This window comes from Enhydra lutris, unplaced genomic scaffold, assembly GCF_002288905.1.
Source record: "Enhydra lutris kenyoni isolate GAN:26980312 unplaced genomic scaffold, ASM228890v2 scaffoldscaffold21, whole genome shotgun sequence".
Lineage (NCBI taxonomy): Eukaryota > Metazoa > Chordata > Mammalia > Carnivora > Mustelidae > Enhydra > Enhydra lutris.
This window is the reverse complement of record NW_019154105.1, coordinates 3,541,406-3,564,133: the sequence shown is the minus strand read 5'-3', so window position 1 is coordinate 3,564,133 and position 22,728 is coordinate 3,541,406.

Sequence of the window (22,728 nt, the reverse complement as noted above, 5' to 3'; positions counted from 1 at the left end):
GAGATAATCTTCAGATAGACTCCCTGCTGACCTGGGGCTTGATCTCACAATCCATGAGGTACTTCCTGAGCTGAAACCAAGACTTGGATGCTTAACCAAGTGAGCCACCAGGCACCCTAAGTGTCTTCACATATATACCAAGACATGAGGAGAAGGCAAAGGGATATTTAAGTGAAAAGAAGATGATGCCAAGAAATACAGAGCTACTGAGCTAACTGAAAGAGATGAAGGCACAAATGTAGATGAATAGTGAGTTTAGGATCAAGTGTTTGAGGTTAGTGGACCATTCAAGAACTCTGTCTGTCTGCCAACCATGGATCTGTGGGAGGAGGATATTTTATTTTATTTTTTGTTAATCTTATCTTATCTTATCTGATCTTATCTTATCTATCTTATCTTACCTTTAGCCAAGGGGAGCTTGCTTTGGAAAGTTACTACACATCTTACTGTGTGTTTTTACCACGTTAAATGATTTGGAACCCCATTATAAATATGTTAATACTAGGAATGGGTATTATAACGTTATCAGTTGGTTGAGCCAGGTTGTTTTTTTTTAATTCCTATTAAATTTGTGAGTAAAATACAGTACATATGTTAGGCATATTGATGTATTTATCATAAAATAGTAACAATAACATTAGCACCACTGATTTTTTGGAATGGCTATAGTAAAATAGGAGTGTTAGTCAATGAATTAAAATGTAGAAATATTGAATCCAATGTTATCATTAACTTCCATTAATAACTGAGATGTGTTTTCACAGAGAAAAAGCAATAATAAAAGCCTAAAGAAGGGGATGCAACAGTGGGTGATGCATTACTGGCATTGTTGGAAGAATTTTCAGATTTTTATTTCCTTTCATAATAGCATCATTCTTTTATTTGCAGAGAAATTTTTAAAAATATTTTATTTATTTATTTGACAGAGAGAGACATAATGAGAGAGGGAACACAAGCAGGGGGAGCGGGAGAGGGAGAAGCACGTTTCCCATGGAGCAGGTAACTTGACCCAGGGCTTGATCCCAGGACCCTGGGATCATGACCTGAGCTGAAGGCAGATGCTTAATGACTGAGCCACCCAGGGGTCTCTCGTTTGTAGAGAAATTTAAAAAGTATGACATGACTTGACCTTTGCAGAAGATTTAGAGGAGAAAAACAAGTCTCAGTAAGGTATAATTCATTGTCGAGAGTTTCCTGACTAGAAAATGGTAGCTTCGGGATTTTTATCCAGGCCAACTGAGATTAACCTGTCCTCTTTCCTCCATCTCTAGAACATGAAGCCTATGTAGTAGGTGCGATGCCACATTGAGGTCTAAATGTAGTTCCCAGGAAGGATTTGGATCAGGAGCTAGGAAAATTAAATAAAGCATGGAGTAGTAGGGTTGGATAATAGTGGATGAGTGAACGTTTTTCCAAAGAAGACATGTAGATGGCCAACAGGGGGTGGGTGAAGTGGGTGAGGGAGTCAAAAATTACAAACTTCCAATTATAAAATTAAATCATGGGGATCTACTGTACAGCATGGCAACTGTAGTTAATAATACTGTATTGCATGTTTGAAAGCTGCTGAAAGAGTAGACCTTAAAAGTCCACATTACAAGATAAAGAATATTTTTTTAACTATGTATGGTGATAGATGTTGAATAGACTTATCATGGTGGTCATTTCTTAATATATACAAATGTAAAACCACCATTGTACACCTGAAACTAATATAAAGTTATATGTTGATTATACTTCAGTAAAAAAAAAAAAAAAAGGAAAGAAAAAAAGATAAGTAGCAGATTTATTCCAGGAGATGAGTGTGATCTATGTTAGAAATGAATATTCCCAATCCCAGACTGTTTGGAATAGTTACTTCTTTGGTATCTTTTTCTTTTTATGCCTGTCTTAGTCTCTAGAAAGCTGGAAAGAATGCTGTCATGTTCCAGTCTTATCTTTCTCTGTATCACTGGGGAGTTCTACGTCTTCTGGTGGGTCCCTACGGAGGTGCCTAAGTTCCAGAATATTTGACTGGGGGCACAGGAGAGTAGGGGCTCTGCAGCTCTTTCTTCACCAGTTTCTTTATCTACTTTTCTTAGGTTGGAAATAATAACATCACTTCATCATTCTTTCATTCTTCCTCAGAATTTGGACATTTCCTCCCTTCCTAGAATGCCAAGGATTTACATTCACAGGCCCTGAAACTGAGATTTTCATCTTGTCTATTTATTTATAACATGCTTAGACATTTACTGTAGCATCTTGTTAACTAGCATATGAGAGAATATATGTAGAAAAGCTTAAACATTTTTATCTGAAGCTTCCAATTTTGTCAAAGAGAATATTTTTAACCATTCTGTTATATATGTATATAGATGTTATATATAATTTTATAGGCAGTAAGTTTAATTAAATAAGATTATCTAAGTATTAAGGATTAGGTTCTTTCTCTTCTGTTCTTTGTGTGAGCTTCTAAAGTTATGCAATGTTACCGCTCATGATTTAAATTTTGCAAACAGCACTGTTCATCTCAGAGAATTAGTGAAAGTCTTTCCAGATGTGGGTTTGATTAATAGAAGCTTACTAACTGTGGCTAATTACTGATAATGATAGTATCACAAGGCAACTTCCTCACCAAAGTCACCTTGGTATTTTCTGGTTGCTAGAATGGAAAGAACCCCCCACATGTACCCCATCCTTCAATCAAAATGAAAACAGAGTAGTAATTGAACTTTGATATGGTTGGTAATTAATATAGGTGCATAATACAAGCATTTTAGTGTGACACAAATTGTCATTTAGAGTTATGTGAGAACTTCAGCCCCTCAGGATCTGGTTTTACAACGTGGATAGATGAGTCTTGCCAAACTAGTGTTTGAATACATGGACTGGGGTCATGACCTATCACTTTTGATTCCACTGAAAATTCGATTTCCATTTTAATTGTTTCTGCCACCCAGAAACCAAGGAACAGAGGCAGTGCCATATGAACAGAAGTCAAAATGTGTCTTTCCATTTCCTATACACTTCATACAGAGGTGAGGCACTCTAGTATGATTGATTTTCCTCAATGGCTTCCTTCTTCCAAAGCTCGTGTAGTGGGCCATCTGCTGTACTCAAGAAAGTGTCATTATAATTGAAATTCACTAAAGATGTGAAAATGGACAATCAGCAATCAATTGAGTAACAACCCGAGATCCCCTTATTAATACTTTAGGAGAATGGGCAGCGAAGGAATGTAGACTGAGACAAGAAGATTAAAGAGAGTGAGTTAATATTCCACATTACCACCTGTACTGAATTTTTGGACAATACACGGCTTCTCTGAGGCAGCAGAAGTCAATGTGCATGTGTCAGAGTCCATCTGTCACATTGTATTTTGACTAAGTGGACAAATAAGAAAGCATTAAAAATTATAGTTGGCCTATTCTTATTTGTCTGTTTGGGTCATTCTAATCACTCTAAGAAAAGTTCTGTATTAGAAGAATGTGAGTACTAAGGCCCAGAGAAGGAAAAAAAATGGCTATCCGCAGAATGACTAGAGGAATAAGATGGAGAGAAGTCCTGGAATAGTGGGCACTTGGCACCAAATAGAGCTGATCTGAGAAAAATAAAAATAAAAACAAATCAAAACACCCATAGATCCCATACTCCTGACCATCTTGGGATGATTACTTTTCTTTTTAAGGACATTCTGATTCTTAAGAAGCAAAAGATAATTATGTCAGTATTTTGAAATAGAATGATTTGATTTGGGCATATCCTGTGCTATCTGTTGCTATTTATATAGCTCATAAAATCTATTCAGTTTAGGGTACCTGGGTGGCTCAGTGGGTTAAGCCTCTGCCTTCGGCTCAGGTCATGATCTCAGGGTCCTGGGATCGAGCCCCACATCAGGCTCTCTGCTCAGCAGGGAGCCTGCTTCCCTTCCTCTCTCTCTACCTGCCTCTCTGCCTACTTGTGATCTCTCTTTCTCTCTCTCTGTCAAATAAATAAATACAATCTTTTAAAAAAATCTATTCAGTTTATTTAGTAAAATTATCTTGTGTTTTGTAGACTTGGATATGAAGTGGTGTAGAGGAGGTCCTGAGAAGACAGGGAGAAAATAGAATGATTTTTGGTTTATCAAAGTGATAAGCAGTAAGGGTAGCATCAATGTATTGGGCAGAGGGAATAAGAGTGATGTGTCCCATAATCCCATACTTCCTTCTTATAAAACCAACAGCAATCATGCTGATTTTCATAAATGTTGATGTTAGTTTGCAGTTATGTAAAATTGTTAATGAGCCTTCACAAAATTAAAAACATTATATTATGAAGTTAAAATGTACATTGTATAGTGTAATCCATGTAATTTATGCCTTATCAGCCTGGAAGTACAAAAGGCACGATTTCTCTTATATATACATGTTTATGGCATTTCTCTCCTTCAAGCATAATTGTCATAAATTAGATATTCAGTATACTCCTAGTTCTTTGGGAGAGAGGCACAAAGAATTCCCAAAGGGCTTATTCATGGGAACTCTTTCTCCTGGCTTCTCCTTCCTTGCTGACATGTTATTACGGTACTGCCTCTCCTCCAGTCAACTTTTCATAGATTTTCACTGTTGGGTACATTTCTTTACTTACAGCCATGGCTGAAATTCCCAGTATGGCCTTAGGGAGAGGATATTACATTTTCATTAATTATTCTTTCCAAAATATGGTGCAGGCACATTTTAATTTCCCTATGACACAGAAGAAACCAGGCTGTAACTTTAAATAAGACTCGGGGATGGTGAATTTGAAGTATAACACAGAAACATTTTCATCACCTATTAAAAGTGGCCACATGTACAACTTTTCTCTGCTGGGGAAGTACCCCTATAGATGTCGATACTCCAAGAAAACGTCACTATGATCCCACAATACATTTTCCAAAGTTTGGAGTGCTTGTTTCTAACTAACTGCTGTAAGTAGCCCACAAGCACTGTGCCTGAGTCACCAACAATTCACTCCAGTTGCATTGCCTGGAGCTCTGTCTTGTTCCTTTCCAGAGTCTGTGACCTTTCTGCAGTACTTCTGTCCAACCACTGCACCTGGGAAAGACCTGCTCACAGAACACATTCTACCATGTAATAACATCCTATTGTTTATGGAGACAGAACAGGCTAAATTTAGACTTGGAAGAGAAATATTTCTTTAAAACAGAGATTATAAACTGTTGGTTCATGGACCGTATCCACTCTGTAGACATATTTCATTTAACTCATATAATGTTTTATAAAAATTTGAATTACTTACCAACATTTAAACAATTGGATATTTCACATAAGTATCTAGAATATTAGCTTCTTTTGAAAAATGGAAACATGTAACCCTAAAGTTATATTTCTGCAGGGTCATATCTATGAAGGCAGCAGGGGAAAATGTACCTTCCAGCATGGACATGAACTCTTGGGTTACTCTAGGCACTACCCAGCCACTTCACTCATTTACGTATCCACCTTTCCTCTGAAGGCATTTGAGATACAAACTCTGCTCCAAAATCCACGATGGTGTAAGTACACTTAAATATACCTGATTTGTACTGTTCTTGAAAACACCCCTACACTACTTGATATGGAATGGTACATTTTGGTTTCTTCAAAATTACTACTTCTAGGTCTTCTCTAAAAAATAAGGGCAAGGACTTGATTTGAATTCACATTTAACAATTTGTGATAAGGTTTTTTTTTTCCTCCTAAAGTGTAATTTTCTCTACAGTTAAATTCCTGTCTCCATCTTCAAAGTTTATAACTGTTCATAAATTTTAAAAGGCATTTCCCCCCATGTTAACAAATCTCAAGCTTCTGTCTTCAATCAGGTAACAATGTAATCCATTAGAAGATTAAATACATATTTATTTGAAATGTGATGAGAAAGACAGGCCTGTGTGGGCCACACTGTCACTGATTAGGACAAGTGGAAACTGGAGCAAACTGTAGAACAGCCTGGATTGTGGTACGGAAACGCGCTGACTTTAAACAAAGGAGCTTTGATGCAACAGCACAGGGAGCACCAATTTAATTCAACTTCAGCCTCAAAAATAAGATGTGTTGTATGTTCTGAAATGATGGGTCTACGTCAAGTTTGTAAACACGGGTATCGATATTCCTATACCTTCTCTCTTCTGGTTCTGTTGGGGCCGTCAGAATTCTTTGAAAAAAGTATGTAAGAGCGTTCAAAATGTTCATTCTCAGTGAGATTTCATCATTTTCATCACTTAAAATTGGTTTACTTATTTACTCAGTTACACATTCATTCATTCATTTATTCATTCAACAAACATCTATTAAACCCTCATCTAAGTTAGGCATTAACCATATGAAGGAAATCGTACCTCCAGGACTCGATTTTTCCATTTGGAGGACCTCCTATACTAAAACAGTAATACTTCAATATAATAATTGTTTAAGGCTAGTGGGGGAGGAAGCTATGCAAATACCTACATTGGGATGATTAGTTATAGGGCATGGTATTTACAGAGACAATCTGAAGCATGAGGGTGAACTTTCTAGTCTGACGATAGTTTGGGAGTTGAGGGTGGTGGTGAGAGGGTTTCCAAGCAAGAGAAAATGGCAAAGCAAGGAGACCCCCTAGAGCCGAGCTGGTTCTAAGGATTACACTCAGTTTTATAGTTTAGTGTACAAAGAAAGTATGGAAATGAGGTTAGACAAGAGTTTGCTAAAATGGTCAGTAAAACTTAAAATTGGGCTGAGGGAAAGCTGTGTAAATTTCATTGCATTCCCATGCAGCTTTCCCTTTCTCACTAGTTGGAATTGCCTGCAAACAAAAACTTTCCAAAAAAGGGTCTTGCTAGACAGGCAGTTTACTTCAATGTACAGGTAGCATCCATGACTTTATGAAAAGTTAATTTGTTACATGTTAAAAAGAGTTGGCTTTCCTCAATTGGTTAGGATGCCCTTTTGCTGGAGAACTCTTCTTCGAATGTAGGGCACAGGCTGTAGGGCAAAAGGGTTAGTACAACCCAGGTCAAATGATTGCCAATCCCAAATTAATTGCAGCTGAGCTAATGAGGCTGCTCTAGCTTTGTAGTGCGCTAGACAGGAATGCAGAAGTAAGCTGATAATAAAGAAAAACTGGGGTCCATTTAGAAAATTCTTGCACAAGAGTTTAGAGCAGTGTTTTCAAACTTTTATGTGCATATGAGTTGCCGGGAAGTTTGTTAATGCTGCATATTTTGACAAGTAGGTTTGTGTTTAGTATTACGAGCTTCTAACAAGATCCCAGATGATGTTGGTGCTGTTGGCCTTGGTCCATACTCCCTGTAAGAAAGGTAAAATGTTTCCTGACCGGAAATCCTCCTTTGTTCCGTAGGATTAAGAGAAACAAAAATTCTTAGAAAAGCTCCAAATATCAGTGCCATGTTTCCCTACGGAATCATGCTTCACCTACTTACAATCATCTTTCATTGACTTATAATGAGAGAGAAACATGCTTAAGTCTTTAGGAGTGGATCACAACATTTTCTAAATCAGCTTCTGGATACATAACTTCAGATCTAAAGCAAATAATTTGAACATGTAAGAGGAGCAACCAGGGGACTGTCCTGTTTTTAGCACTGAATGTCCCATACCCCCAAAAAACTCTTTATCATGTCCAAAATAGTGGTTGGTCCGCGTTCAGAAAGTACATATTGCATTTTGAGAATTGATATGGTCTGTTCAAAGTGTCGACTTATTATCTATGAAAACATCATTTTAAAAAATTAAAATGCCTTATTTGGAAATAATTTATTTTGTAATTTGGAAGATGAAAGAAGAAAATTAATCTCTTTTATGACAATGTGACCTAAAACTTACTTGCTGAGATAAGCTGTTAACTCTGTGACTTCAGTTGCTCTTTCAGTTTTTAAAAACTTGGGCTAAAGAGAAAATATTGAATTTAGTACAGAAAGTGGACTCTATTTTTTACTCTTTAATCTATTTATCTTTGCTTTACTTTGTCTACCTCCTGAGTTTCCCACATTGTTTTCTGATATATTATTATAATTATTCAAAATATTACTGGAACAGAATATCTTCTTTTAAGTTATGAATGCAATCAATTTTGAGTCTTTAATTGTAATTTTTTTTCCATAAAATTCTTTTAATTCAGCCTAATATAATGGCACATCAACCAGTAATAGGGACATTAAATTGAATCATGATGCTCATATACACATTTTATGACACAATCAAATATCCTAATGCATTAATTCATATCAATCAGTTAATAAAATCAAATAGGAAACATTTCTCTACTGCTGCTAACTGTACTTACTTCATTTACTGGGTGAGGAATCTAAAAGATCTCAACAACTTGACTTTCAGCACTTTTCTGCTTAGAGGTCTGGGATTTGACTATTCCTCTAGGTTTTATGAAGTTGATTGGTTGGTGGATAAACTAAGAACATGCCTAAATTCCACATTACATTTTATGTTTTCTTGAAGTGAAACCATTCTTGCCAAATTAGTAACACATGAAATGATACCAATATTGTGCCCAATCTGATGGAAAAACTGGTAATGACTCCCCAGAGGTACCTTAAATCTTGTCTATCATTGGCAAACTATGATAAGTCATTACTCTGAATGCATTAAGCGGTAATCCAGAGCCCTGAAAAAGTTAAAAATGAATGTCAGAAGCAGATTATTTGATCAGTTAGTCAGTAAATAAATTTGGGTTACAATTTTAACATGGTGGGAACATGACGGCTGACAGATCTTAGCTTCACATATCATGGGTACCACACCAGATGCTACTGTCTTTTCTGATAGGAATGCAAAACATTACAAAAAAACCCTCAAACTGGCCTACCAGGGCAGGTAGCTCCCATACTCAGACTGAAAAAAATATGGTTAAGTTACCTGAGTCATACACAAGAGAATACTACCCCATAGAATTAAAATATGGAGTAGAAGGAGCACAGTTCTTATTAAAAGGAAATGCTGTTCCCAAAGAAGGAAAAGGTCTGGGCAGTTATAACATAGAAGTCCACTACCCAGATAATTCTTACAGATAAAACCCCCTTAAAAGTAAGATATTTTTACTTCATTATACAATTATTATTTCCATTTTATACACTGGAAAAGTGGTCATACTCTTTCATCTACACATTATGCTTATACTATACCGTAAGTTACATATTTTGTAATGTTATTAGTTTGGCTTGATCTTTGATGCTATTGGAGCTATGAGCCACCACTGCCCTCAGAGGGCCAGCTTCTGACATGATAGTCCAACTTCTGGTCATATCCCTTATTGTTTCTCCGTTCTCTAGTTTTCTCCCCTTCATTTTCCAGGCTATTTACTTCCAAAGGTGAGTTTTTTTTCTGGTCCTTCTCAGAATGATATGTCATGAATAGCATATGTAAATGCTTGCTTCACCTGAATTCCAAAACCTACTCATGTCTTCCATTGGTCCTTACTCTGGATTTTGACTTTGATGTTTCCCTTAGACATCTTGCTAAACACATGTACCTGTTCTATATAAAATATTCCTCTCTCCCAAACTGTCATCTCAGATTGGGTCAGCGCAGGCTGTCAGCTGTCCAACTCCTAGGAGTGCCATTCCCCCAATGAATGGAGCCTCCTGGAATTTTGTAATGCAGAGGCCCTATGTAAGATCTGGACATCATTCTAACCATTGCTGCTTTGTCCATCTTCCAGTGTTCTCCTTTATAGTTTACTCCATTCTCTAGTTTTCTCCCCTTCATTTTCCAGGCTACCAATGTCCAAAGGTGAGTTTTTTTTCTAGTCCTTCTCAGAATGACACCTTATACAAAGAGGTAATTAAATATAAAGACATAACGGATCTCTTGTCCAGTATACTGCGAAGTCAGAAAGCCAAAATGGTAGCCTCTAATACAACCTTCCCAATTATTCAAATGCACCATCTAATTGCAGCCACCTGGTTAACCTGGCATCTCTTCCGTGCCTTGGACAACCATGGCTCAGCTGTGTAGACCATGTGTTATCACTCAGGGCCTCCCATAGATTCTATCCCCAAGCTCCAGCTAAGGGACTAGTGAATTATTGTGTGTGTGGAAGAGCCTAGCCCATACACATTAATGACTGTAATGACATTTAGAAATGGGTCATTTTTCCCTTTCTCAATAAAGATAGGCTTTGTGGATTTAAATCACTAATGCTCGTTGGGTTTTTTTTCTTTCCCTCAGCATTATGTTACCATAAAAATATTGAAGTGTAACAAATGATTTGCTTATCTATCATTACTAATGAAATAGTTGGAAACAGCTTAGAAACAGTGTTCTGCTTTTATTTAGCTGAAAAAATACCAGTTTCTATGGCTTCCTTTTTATGCAGATAAAGATGCTCCTCTCTTTGCAGACATTATTATGGAGGGATATCATTGATCATGTCCTCAGGGTAATAAATAATTACTCTACTAACGTATTGCTCTGAAAGAAACTGACATGAAGTAGTTTCAAATTAACCACTGCTAATTGCATGTATTGTTTCATACTTATTACTGCAATCTGATTAACATGCTGCTGAATAGAACTGGCAGGAAAGGTTCTTTCTCCTTTATTTTAACTTGTTTTCATTAAAAACTCGACTAAATGTAGAATTTACATTGACTTAAGAGTTTAGAAATCTAGTGCTAAGGTGAAAAAGATCACTGTGGGATAATGACCTTGACCACTACCAGAATTCTTTTCTTTTCATGAGTTTATATTTGGAAAACGGAAGGTTTTTAAATTTCTAATAGAAAAAAATAGTGTTCTTTATTATATCCATAATGATATTTTTAGATTTAAAAGCTATAAATTTTTGATATCATGAAATTCAGTAATATAATTAATATTAAAAATAAGTTCTAATTCACAATTTAAAATGGACTTTGTTTGTAAGAATAAAAATGTAAGTAAATTTGGGCCTTGTAACTAAATTTGCCATAAAATTCTAAATTATAAAAGAACTTTAGAAAATTGCTGTATGTTTATTATTATAATCATTATTCCCAGTTATCTTCCCAAATTACTGGGATAATATAAAAGTGCAAATAAAGTTATGTTTATGAATGTGAGTTAATCAGTTACCCCAGTGAACATTTTTATCCCAGCTATCCTGTTGCTCTGTCCTAAATTCAAAGGCAAGTTATGCGTTGGTAATGATGTCTCAATAAAAGTTTCAAAACTACATTTTATGCACCTTCACTTTACAAACACTTAAGTGCTATTCCTAATGCACTGGATACAGATATTATTCTATGTACTTTACAATTACTACTGTAATCTTAAACACGACCCCCATGATATAGGTACTATTAATATCCCTACTTTAGAAGATGGGGAAACTGAGGCACAAAAGGGATAGGTCACTTTCTCAACATTAGAGAGTTAATATATGACCCCATGATATAGGTACTATTAATATCCCTACTTTAGAAGATGGGGAAACTGAGGCACAAAAGGGATAGGTTTACTTTCTCAACATTAGAGAGTTAATATATGTCATCACTAGGATTCAACTCCAAGGGTTCTGGCTGCAGAAGCCGTGTGCTTTACTGCTACACTACGCCGCTTTAGCATGTGGCCCCGGGACATTTGAGTATCATGCCAATCGATAAGGTACATTGTATGTTTGTGAAGGATGGCCCTGAAACTGATTCTTATGTTGGCTTGAGTTCTGATTTATAACTGATACTGCCGCCCATTTGTAGACAGTTGATTACCGATGGACTCCTGGCCTTTCCCTGAGTCATTGTGCCTGTCCTCTGTTCTTTGGCCCCACATTTACTCAGCACACTCAATCCTAGAAGTCTATCTACAATCAGTGGTGTGCCACAGCCTCTCAAACTAGCTTGGATTGTACACACTCTTCCCAGCTCTCACTTTAATGGCTTCGCATTGGTAACTTAAAATCAGTTGTGGTAGACATATTTATACCATGGAAAGCAAACACCTTCTCCCCCATTCCTTGCCCCGCCATTTGGAGATCTGGTTTATTTCCACGACACTGCCAGCGATCTACTACCATTGTGTCCCAGTATGAGCATATTCCAAAACACCGAGGGTTTTATACATCTCTACTGCATGCTCTCATATTGCATTATGAAGTCAACATCAATGAGAATGAACCTATCATGGACCCCAAAGAAGAACCAAAAAAAAACAAAATCTCACCAATAGAACTTTAAGTGAGTCCTTTTATATAAGGGAGAGAACTATATGACACGTGTGCTCTCCCTTAGAGTGTCTCATTTGTGGCAGACATTACTAATCCATCATGACCTGATGGAAGCTGGCCTGAACCCCAGAATCTTCCTCAACCTAATGCTTTAGGGTCTACACAGCCATTGCCAACCATTCAGATTCTGAAGAGAGGACCTTATTTACCAACCCTTTTAGAATCAGAAATTCTTACTCATCCCTCTATTTCCTCTCAGTATAATTTATAATTTTTCTCTAAGTTATAGAAAGATTTTTAAAATGATGACTACAAAGGGAAACTTAAGCTATTCTGAAAATTTAAATATTTATCGCCAGAGATCTACCTGCTATGTTTGTTGGTATAATCAGTTATATAATACTCTACAAAGTATTTTGATATTTATAATTTTGCTAAAGACTTCATATTCATGGACTGATGTTTACCCATGGTTAAATAATTACTCATATAATGCTAATATCCCCTGGTAGTCAATGGAAATGTATGTGTTCTTTGTTAGTTTAAATCAACCCAATCTTAGTATTCTTCATCTTGATCAAAAGAATTTTGTCTTGGGACGCCTGGGTGGCTCAGTGGGTTGGGCCTCTGCCTTCGGCTTGGGTCGTGGTCTCAGGGTCCTGGGATTGAGCCCCACATCGGGCTCTCTGCTCAGCGGGGTGCCTGCTTCCCTTCCTCTTTCTCTCTCTGCCTGCCTCTCTGCCTACCTGTGATCTCTGTCTGTCAAATAACTAAATAAAATCTTTAAAAAAAAAAAAAGAACTTTGTCTTACCCCATGTATCAAAATTTCACATTAAAACATTTTCTGAAGATAGAAAACTCTAAAAACGATTAAATATTAGCTATTTTCTTCTCATCCTCTTGTTTTCTATTTCAAGATTAAATTTTTAGAAAAAATAACCCTTAACTTTTTATTTAAAAAAGAAAATGGCAGGGATATATGAGACATTATTTCTAGGTAGATGAGTTCTAGAGTTTGAGTAGTTTTGAAGTGGGAAAGAGTGATTTCCCTGTCAACAGAGTGAAAACCATCTGTAAGTGATGAGATATGCCACCTGTATCTAATATGAACAAACTACTTAATATATACACATACAGTGAAGACTGTTAATGATCTCCAGAAATTACTATGCAGACATGTGAAAATGGCATATGCATTTGCAAAACTCTGCCACAATATGAGAGTGTGCATACATGCAATATGTCATTTACAACAGTAACTGTTGAAGGAAAGCAGAGAAAGTCCAAGGTAAGTAGAGAAAGTGTTCAGGACCAAGATCCTAACCTATGATAGGGAACGAGGTGGGTGAGGCGAAGGGAGAATAAAGGGAAGGTTGAGAGGGCTAGCATGAGCAAAGGCTCAGAGGAAGGGCTGGAAATGCCATACTGAGTGGACAGGTGTACTTCAGAGCACAGGCATCGGCAATGGGGAGTTGCGGTCATGAAGAGCGGGTGACTTTGGTGCCAAACAAAGGGGTTGGGCTTTGTTTAGAACAATGCTGAGACTGACCTCATCACAGTCTATGAAGCCATTGTATTTACACCCTTGTTTTGTAGGGAGAGGTCTAATACTGTAGATATGAGCCCTTGCTATGCGAGGGCAAACATCTTACCTAATGTTGCGGGAGCTGTGAAATGAGCATGGGATTCTGGACCTAGAAAGAGCTGGGTTGGAATTCTAAGACTGACGCCTACTAACAGATGATTTTTGTATGTTGCTTAACCTCTCTGGATTTAGTTTTTCCACGAAGATGATACTGCATAGCTCCTGAGGTTGGGGAGGGGAGATGGTTACAATTAAACACGTTTCTTCCTTCCACTCCAATTTTATAACCAACTGAGAGAGGAACGCAGGATTGGGAGAGGAGATCAAAATGTCTGTTTCACTGGCAGGAGCTTTGGATTGTGAAACGAGGTTTAGACCTGTGGCATAGATGAGCTTCCTTGTCCTGAATGAAGGGGCAATGTATTCAGCAGTCACTCTCTGAGAGCTGACTGACTTCATGCATAGTGAGACAGACATCTTCTGGATATGCCCAGAAATATTTAGGTGATGAGATGAGGTACTTCAAGGGTTTGACTTTGGCAAAGAGTAAATGGGATAGAGGACAAGGGGCAGCCTATTACTAGAAAAATGACTCCATTTTCAACTCCATGATGGAGTGGCTAATGGAAATACGTGAAACCAGAATAAGCAAGTGACACGATCACAGAGGTGGATAACCTAGTGGGGGCAAGGAGGAGGGAGGAGCAATCAGCCCTGACCTGAATGAAGAGAGGGTGGGAAAAGTTTCACAGGCCTGGTGGTTGACGAGGTACGGAAAAACACAGGCTCTTTCCCTTCTATCTCTTGTAAGAGCATCCAAATGAATTCTTGGATTTGGCTGCTGAGCAAAATAGTAACGTAGGATCAGCTGGATATAAGTGGGTTCCACCAGTGGTCCATGCAAACTAATGTTTTTAAGCTTCTGTTGGGCCACTGCAGCAAACCATCAGCAAGATGTTGACACAGTTGATTCTGCTGGCAGCCCAGCTCGTTTTTAACTATGTCATGAAAACTGGCCTGGGGGTACAGCCCGAGACTGTTGCAGCCCTGCTTTGCGCAGCCGGAAATTCCCTGTTACAAGTGTCTGCCCCAGTTGGGTTTGCATAGTTTTGGCATTTTCATTATGGGTCAGTGAGTCAGCTAGCCCACAGGCCACAGAGAGAAGGGGAAAGTATACCAGAAAACCCCCTTCCCAAATAAAAGTCAACCCAGTTAGGACATCTTCATCAATTTTTCAACAGGAGAAAAATACAGCTGAGTTCAGTGACTTCTATCAAAAGCAAACATCACTAGTTGGAATTTTTTTTTTTGTACTCTGAAGTTTTGGAGGGCAGAATAGAGACACAGCCTCAACGGCATCACTTAGAAGATTTAGTTCATTATTTTGCAAAGCTTGGGTAGTGACACTTCTGCAAAATGCACAAGCCCAGGAGCAAACATGGAGATGTGTGAATTCAGGAAAGCGGCCAAATGCGCATGAAGCTGAGGAAAGTCACAGTGAGATGAAGGAAACTTGTAAACCCCTATCAGGATTTTTAGGTGGAGAATGTTCTAACATATTGCCAGTGGGTGTTGCCTATGCATTCATTTCCCTGAGCTTTAAAATCAACTGATATTAAAGGTGATTTGAAAACAATGAAAAATGACAGCTTTATTAATCTAGCTGGTGTGTGTAAGAGTGTGTGTGTGCCTGTGTGTGCACGGTGCGTGACTGGCTACATGTACAGATTGTGCATTTGTAATGCGGGTCTTGTACAGACGAGGGAGCCCTCTACTGATTGGAAACTGTACTAGATGTAAACCGGAGAGGGTTGCTTTTCGCTCCTTGCTTGTGAATCCTCCAAAATGCCAGACATTTTGCTGCTTTCTTTTACAAATCATAAGAGGAGTTGTTCTTTTTAAAGGACCTGTAGATTCCAGCTATCATATGCATGCAAGTACATATAATTCTTCCTATTTAAGGCAAAATCCTCCCATTTATTTAAAAAGTCTATCTGCATCCACTCTTCAACCCTTTCATATAAAGGTGCTATGGCTATAACACAATTAAACCACATTCTCCACCACACTAATGAAAACCTGAAATAAAACCACAAAAGCGTTTGTCTATTACTTTGGTTTCCCATGTTATTTTTCCCTAATGGATGTATTTTTTATTATTTTTTTAAGATTGTATTTATTTATTTGAGACAGAGAGAGAGATAGTGAGAGCAGGAACACAAGCAGGGGTAGGGAGAGAGGAAGAAGCAGGCATCTGGTGGAGCAGGGAGCCAGATTCGGGGCTCCACCTCAGGACCCTGGGATCATGACCTGAGCCGAAGGCAGACGCTTAATGACTGAACCACCCTGGTGCCCCTGTATTTTTATTTTAAACATTTTTCTCAAACAGAGATAAAAGACAATTTAAGGTTAACAAACTAATTCATATGAGGATATTTAAATGAACTATATTTTATTATGCACATTTAAATATGTTTACTCTGTTTGGCCTATATATACTAAGACCTATAGTACTTTTGTGTTTAGGTCATTTTTGTGTGCGTTTAGATATCTGATTTTTAACAACTAATTACAGTTCAACACTTCAATCATTTAAATCAGTGGAAGAAAATAAAATATAATCAGAAATCCTTTTCAGTTATTTTCAACATGACTAGCCGAACAATATTATGGGAAAGTCTTTCTTATCCCCATGTGATTACTAGACGTTTTTATCGTTAGAGTGCTAATCACCTGCCCCTTAGCAAAGAACTGACATTTTTCTTGGAAATTGACTTGAAATTTCATTTGCTTTTTTTAGGAACTGAGAAAGAAACCCATATGAACTCCGAGGTTTTTCTTAGCCGTAAACTCTCAGCTTGGCGCTATGCGTTGTTAAAGAGCTGCATCCAGCATTAAGAGGGTGAGGTGACCGAGGAAGGCATGAGAGTGATGTAGCCTCAGTAGTTGTCACCTTCTGACCACCAGCGTTGATCTTGCTTCCACGCCGATGCCCCCTTCTCTCCCATCCATCCATCTCTCCTCCAGCGGTTCCAACATTAAATAGGCTTGGCCTGTCTTTCGCAGAGTCTAAAATATAAAGAGATAAACCAGCTAAACCTAACGTGGTCAGTTTACTCTGCTAACAACGGCCACTGTCTCAGGAGCGCCTACTGCATGCCGGTCCCTTTTCAAGAAATAACACAAACCGTATCAGAACCTACAAGACAAGGGTCATCATGCCGGTTTGCTAGTTGGCGTTCTTTTATTTGCAAATGGCAAGACTTACTCAAGCAAAGTTAAGCAGAAGACGTGAATGTCATTAGAAAGACACTGGGGCATGTCTTATGGAATCCAAAGATCAGGTAGTACTGCTTGTATAGGTTCCTTTTAAATTAACTATTTTTTAAAATTACAATCTTTACTTCTGGGTATTAAACTATAATGAGTTCAGATACTCTGTCAATTTCTGACCTTTGTTTTTATTTTCTTTAAGATAGAAAAATATTTTTTTGAAGATTTTTAATTTATTTGAGAGAGAGAGAGAGAGCACACGCAAGCACATGAGCAGGGATGAGGGGGGCAGAGGTAGATGGAGAAGCAGGCTTCCCACGCAGCAGGAAGCCAGATGTGGGACCGGGTCCCCTGACCCTGGGGTCATGACTTGAGCTGAAGGCAGACACTTAACCGACTGAGCCACCCAGGTGGTCTGAAAAAAAATTTTTTGCTGGCTTCTTTCTTGTATTTTGCACATACCTGAATATTTCACATTCCATATTTCTGAATAAAAATAAAGGTCAATTTGATTTATAAACCAGCTAAATAATTTCCATGAACCTGCTATATAGCTTGCAATGCTTTCAAAGTAAAGGAGCACACGGCAGTCAACTCTACCAAGTGCTATGGATTTTCACATTTGGTTTCTACTTGTCACTTGTCTGGTCACTCAGCAAAGCACTGGCAGCACTCCCTGGTACCCCCAGCCCCTTCCCCTTGTGGCTGAGGGGTAGTCAGTGCAGTGACTAGGGAAACGGCCACATAAGGAGGATTGGCGAGGCTGGAGCAGCGGAGGCTGCCGTGCTGTCCCCATAGTCGAAGTGTACCTCCACCTTGCTAATGGAGAAAATGGGGACTCTGACGCTAAATGCTGCTGATCTTATTGATTTTGTCACTCCCTGGAATGTACCTTTTGATCTGAAAGGTAGATCTTGTTGGGATTCTGCTCTAGTCTCCCACTCCACGCGGGAATCCCATGTACACCAAGTCTGACCAGTGCAAGGTATTCTGCTCAGTAAGTCGTTTCTGCGTTCACGCACAACAAAGGCTTCAGTTAGACAGCTCTCTTATTGTCAGATGAGGGCAAGATCCTGTTGTACAATTTTTTGGGATGTGGGCACGTTCCAATAACCTACGCAACCTATGGCCCCCTAAAGCACGACCCCAGATGCGGTACAGATGGGTTTTACCCCTTGGAGCCATGCAATTTCCTAGAACAAGATGAAAACTGCTGCTTACTTGAGTTTATCGAATACTGGGGATAGATCAGCCAGAGTCTGTGCTCTGTTCGATGATCAGAAATGGATACATAAAATTTGGGCACAGATATAAAATTTGTACAGGCAGAGGGAATTTAATCAAGCCTGAAAAAGAAATGATTGCATGTTACTTCTTGGAAGGCATCATTTAGTAGCTACATTTCCAATGAGTTAATTTAACTGTCTGGGGAAAAAATTCCATGGGATATTATGCTCGTGTACACTCACCAAAAAGAACAGTCTTATTTTAATTTCAAAGCTGTTACTCCTCCTCATATATAACCACTAGGTGAGCAAACGGAATTTTTCCTATGTGCGTTTGTCTACTGAATAAAAATAGACAGTTACGCTGTACTTTTTGAGTACTTTATGTCTTGCGATAAGATAGAGTTTGCATGTCTTCTCTTTCTTCTTTGTGATGGCACTGTTTTGCGATATTTTTCAAAATACAAGATTCTCCAGACCTTATAGCTCGTTGACTACCCTGAAAGCACACTATCTCAGGGGTTCATGGGACTGAAAATGAAGTTCTGGTTCAAGAGCCCAGCCACCGTGGGGATAAAATGCATCCTGGCCAGGAAAGGGCTGCACTGAGCCATTCGGCTGAGCGTGTCTCCGTGTTGGTCGCCTTCCCCGATGAGGACTCATGAGAGCACATTTTCATCATGCAGCAAATTGGACTCAGCAAGTCTCTTGGAAAAACCGGTCTATTGCTTCTGGGTAGTTCTTAGACATTTTTTTGACACTTGAAGCTCTATTTCATTTCCTGGACATAGGGTCCCTTGAAAGCCTGATGCCTCTTGAAATTTAAATACATAAAAAATAAATGTGACATGTGATACCGGGGAGGGTTAAGATTAAATTAGGTAACATTTGTGAATAATACAGCTCAGCGTACCTGGAACATGGGACGTGCTCAATAGACATTATCATATTGTCAAAACTTGTCTAGGTTGCCATCTATGTTACTCAACTATGTCCGTCTTCAGGGTACTGAATTCAAGTGAAGACTTGAATTCAGGGTCCCACGATTTGAGTCATGAACCTGGAGTTAATCCCACTGCTAGCATTTAGTAGTAATTCACAATTCACAAATAATTCACAGTTGCTATACAGTCCTGATTCTCTGTCTTCTCCTGATCTACTCTTTCTCCACAAGGACTCCCCAAAGCCATTTCACATGCAGAAAGCAGAACAAAGGTTAAGAATGTGGAATTTAGCGTCTAATGGATCTAGTCGGGTCCCATTTCTAACACCCACCAGCTATGTGACCTTGGAAAAGATCCCAACTGTCTAACACTCAGTTTCTTCATCTGGAAACTGAAAACAAAATCAGCGTTAACTCCTTAGTTATCTGTGAAGATGAGACAGCTTTCGGAAAGGAATGTTCAGAGCACGTTGCTTGCAACATGCTAGGTTTGGAAAGTTCTAATTAATATTACTTTTATTATTATTTTTCAGTTTCCTCATCTCTAAGAATGAAATAATTATGCCAGTTTTGCCTATGTTATAGGTGTTTTGTGTATCAAATGAGGCAATGTGGTGTTTAAAACTAGGTATCTATAAAAGATCTTATAAACTCTTTGTGGGGGGACAGAAAAATACTTGGAAAACACTATCAAATTTTAAGGCTCAGAGAATGTCTTGTCAGAAGATACGTTTATTGCAATCTGTCAATGATAAGCTGTATTGTTCTAGACCAATAGGTAGATTTAGTTAAAGTGAAAGTTCTCGGTGTCATAGATCAGAAATAGTGATTTCAGTTAAATTCCCCTTTTTCAGTTAATAGGTGGGACATTGTATTTTGTTGTCCCTATTATTCTATGGATAGGAAGGCTACAGTTTCTGAATATCTCTTCTCCTTTAAGATTCTCTGAAAATTAAAATTGTGTGATTATTAAACCGGGGGTAAATATTGAAACGTGTATACCTAAAGATGTGATGTTTCTTCATAAACAGATTTACATATTCTTTATGTTACTCTAAGCATATTGCCAGCTTTTCATTCTCAAATTCATAAGCTAAGATCCGGACACTCTGAAGAATTGCTTAACATTGTATTATAGTTCTTGAAGAGTTTGGAGAAGTTTTTTGAAGATATTCTCATAAAGTCGATGTGTTGATGATTCTCTTTCCTTTCAAAACTGTTAGAACTGTTGACGCAAATGCAGAACAGTATTCATCCTATTTTAATATATGTCCATATTGAGACTCATCTGAAAAAGTTTAGTACAATTTATTGAAATAATATTCAATTTTATGCTTTTTTTTCTGTCATACTGGTCAATTGAATTGAATCTAGATTGGAAAATTCAACGAATAACAAATGCATACAAAAAGGGACCCATGCAAGCCAAATCTAATAGCTGATATTAAAATTAGCAGCCTTTCATGTCTTGTCTGACCCTTAAATGGAATATTTCCTAAGAATCTATGCTTAATTCTCTTCTCTTTTCAATAATGCATTCTGTGAGAGATGATGTCCGGTCCTTTTACTTCAAGTTCTATTCTTACTGACCGTGACTTTCCATTTTTCACCTTTCTTTTCAAGTTCATATCTATATTTCCAAATGTCCACAAAAAAATTCTATCAGGGTGCCCTTTGTGACCATAATTGAACTCTCTTCTCCATTCCTTTCTGATATCTGTCCTATATTATTAAATGCCATATCACTAAACCTCCAGAGTAAAAACCCAAGATTACTTTTCTTTTTCACCTGTATCCGCATCTCAGCATCTCACGGTTTATCTCTATTATCGAGATCACTGTTTTAGTCCAGTCTATCCCTGTTCCTTTCGTATTGCTGACATTTCTGTCTTTCCTCTCCCTCACCTCCAATATAACCAAATTTGTCAAAGTCAGGTTTCCAAAATAAACATCTACTCATGTTCCACACCTAAAAGGCCCTCGCTGGGTCCCGATCCCCCTGTTAAAATCCAAATCCCTATGTGCCAGGCATGACCGTTCATAATCCAGCTTCATTCTGTCTTTACAGACCGGGGCTTACGGTCATCCTCGTGGACACTTTTATTCTATGTGATGCATTTTACTCGCTATTTCCTTCTTAATTTTGGTATTAAGTCGACAATTCTCACTGATTCCCTAATAATCTGTCCAAATAGTTCTGTGAAGCTTTTCTTTTTTCTTTTTTTTTTAAAGATTTTATTTATCTATTTGACAGAGATCACAAGTAGGCAGAGAGGCAGGCGCAGAGAGGCAGGCACAGAGAGGGGGGGGGGAAGCAGGCTCCCTGCTGAGCAGAGAGTCCAATGTGGGGCTCCGTCCCAGGACCCTGGGATCATGACCTGAGCCAAAGGCGGAGGCTTTAACCCACTGAGCCACCCAGGCGCCCCTGTGAAGCTTTTCTTAACACTTCTTCTCCTCATTTCCCTCTGGATTGTTGAGTGTCCACAGCCCGGGTGTGTGTCCTTGTTGGGTGCATGTGTTGTAATTGTAACTGTTCCCTTATCGTTTGTCTCTGCTACTAAATTGGCTCTTTGAGGATTTTTGCCACTTTTGACTTGGAATTCCTGTACTTAGCTCGTCACACATTAAATGTTTTTATCTGTTTTGAATGGACAAAAGAATGGATGAATGGATGAGAGATGACTCAGGCCGTCGACCTCAGGCTAGAAATTGAATCCTCTTGTGTGGTTCACTATATCCTTGACTATAAACTTTTTTGAGTATTAGAGAGTACAAAAACTAGGTCAAACATTTCTTATCTAAAGTGAGCGTTTCTTCACAAATTGCTTCTCCGTGTGGTCATTACTGTATCTGACACACCAGTCCAACGTAGTTTGATTCACACACCAGTCAAAGGTAGTCAGACTCGTTTTTGTAGTTGGCAAGAATGGAGTTTAAATTTTCTCCTCAGATTAATATTTTACATCCAGGAATTACGATCTCTGGGAATAAAGTTTCTTACATCACTTAGGGTTGATTCTCTCTCATATTAATGTTGGCTGAGCTCGGTTTCCAAGTATGGGACTCGTATTCAATGCCAGAGAGAACATTCGGTTCAAACTATAAAATAAGTAAAAGATTATAGATGATTACCAGCGTAGTGTATGTGTAGATGTGGGTGTAGTGCACGTCCTAATGGTCCACTTCTTGTAACATAGTAACAGGGCTCATAAAAAATACCTTGTACAGCATTTTTTGGGACCAAATAGAATTTCATTGTCTCTGTCTGAGAATTATGTGAAATTGTTTTGCACTGGAATACAGGATGTGATAAATCAGTTTGGGTTACTGTTACTTAGTTATTTCACATAATTCCCCTATCCCCAAAATATTCAATTCAGGCCCAGAGCCATTGCTCCTGGTGCTTGACTTTAAGATGATGTACCTATCACAAAGACAAAGAGATGTTACCCTCAAGGCTTTAAAAACATAGTTTCTCAATTTTAACACTTGTCAGATATATTAGCACTTATCACATTGTACTTTGCTATTTCAATAAGGC